Raw genomic sequence first — 1,865 nt, 5'->3', positions numbered from 1 at the left:
TTTAAGAAAAGTGCAAAGTACAAAAGGGTTATATATTTTGAGTAGGGGACACTCTTCTAGGTAGGAGGTACTCTATTCTAGGGAGCTTCTGTCATGCATGTTAGGTGCTTCATCCTAGAGAGAGTTCCAAGAAAAGACACCGGAGGATAGAGTTCCAAGTCCCTAAATTTTCCAAAAACCCACCTGACCCTAGCTATCTAGACTAAAATCCTTTACATTATAGTCATCTCCTGGCTGTGATTTCATAGAGAGAGCCCTCTCTGGTTTGGTAAACTAAAAGCTTGGTATGTGTTTACCTTCGTTGATCTCTACATCAGCTTGGGATATTATGGAGGATAACAGAGGGAATGACAGCTAGGGAGTGCCAAGGTGTTCTAGTGAATGTAAGGTTCCAAAGTCATGGAAAAATGAAATGTTAGTTGTGAGTTCATGGCTACCAAGGTGTGTTAGGGAATGCTATGGCATGCTAAGATGTGCTAGATAGTACGAAGACAAGTCAGACAATCTAAGATGTGCCAAGTGCTAAGGCATGCCAAGATGTACAAGGGTTCCAAGTCCATTCCTCCTCTTCTTTGATATGATATCCACTTATGACATTTCCTTTGCAATATTTGGTGCATTTGATAGTTATAGGTCATTTATGGGTTATAAATGTCTTCAAATTTTCACTTCTAATTGAGTATCCAACCAAAAATATTGATTCTCTTCTACATAACTATTTTTCCCTCCACCCAATTTTCATAACTTCAATAACCATTAGGTAGGGACCTACATCTTCAATGTTGCTTTGCTTGTTTAGTAAAACATTACTGAGACTTTAATTTATTGAAAGTTGTAGAATTTACAATCTATGAAGTTTCAAGCTCTAATTTAAAAAAATATAATTCCTTAAAGGGTGCTAGCTCAATGGAAGAGCACCTGCTTTAGAAGCAGGAGGTTGGTGGTTTGATTCCATCGTGCCCTGACATCCATATGGAATGATGACGACCAATTTTTGGTGACGGGGACCCTTTTGACTGTCACCAATGAGCTTTGGTGACGTTTTTCAACCCTCACCAAAAATATGAAATGGTGACGGTAAACGAATGCCACCATATATACGCATCGATAGTAACGACCATCAAAGATCTGTAACCATAAATCATTTTTGTTGATATGAAATGGTGACAGTCATTGTCTGTCATTATAGTCATTATTTGTGATGGAAATTGAATGTCACCACAACACCTATACTTCTACCAATGTGGCTTTTGGTGACGGTTAATGAACGTCACCATATATATGCACCAATAATGATGCCCATCGAAGATCCATCACAATAAATCATTATTGTTCATATGAAATGGTGACGGTCACTATTCGTCATTATAATCAATATTTTTGATGGACCTTGAATGTCACCATAACACCTATACTTTTGGCAACACCACCTTTGGTGACATTCAGTTTTTAGTTACCGAGGCTATGGTCCATCACCATTACTCATATGCAATGGTGATGGCCGCTATCCGTCATTATAAATCATTATTGGTGACGAACTTTGAATGTCACTATAACACCTATACTTTTGGCGATGCCACCTTTCATGACGTTCAGTTTTTGGTGACGGAGGCTATGGTCCATAACCATTGCTCATATGAAATGGTGATGGTTGTTATCCGTCATTATAAATCATTATTGGGGACGGACTTTGTATGTCACTACAACACCTATACTTTTGGCAATGCCACCTTTGGTGACGTTCAGTTTTTGGTGACGAATGCTCGTTTGATAGTCACCAATGAGCTTATCATGACATTTTTTCCCCTCACCAATGTCCCTTTTTCTTGTAGTGATCCTTACCCTTATCACTGAAAATATGGACT

The 1,865-nt window shown here is 38.6% G+C and overlaps 1 non-coding gene across 1 annotated transcript; it reads left to right on the top strand.

Moving 5' to 3' along the window:
* Nucleotides 1-892: 892 nt before the first annotated feature.
* TRNAL-UAG (transfer RNA leucine (anticodon UAG)) lies at nt 893-964 on the top strand. Its single transcript has one exon. It is a non-coding gene; the product is annotated as a tRNA-Leu (tRNA).
* Nucleotides 965-1,865: the final 901 nt, after the last annotated feature.

Source organism: Pinus tabuliformis, chromosome 3_1 (assembly GCF_031772625.1).
Source record: "Pinus tabuliformis cultivar Carrire ecotype Pingquan chromosome 3_1, CPIR1, whole genome shotgun sequence".
NCBI lineage: Eukaryota > Viridiplantae > Streptophyta > Pinopsida > Pinales > Pinaceae > Pinus > Pinus tabuliformis.
The sequence above is the reverse complement of the archived record's forward strand: the minus strand, read 5'-3'. Positions and strand labels throughout refer to the sequence as shown.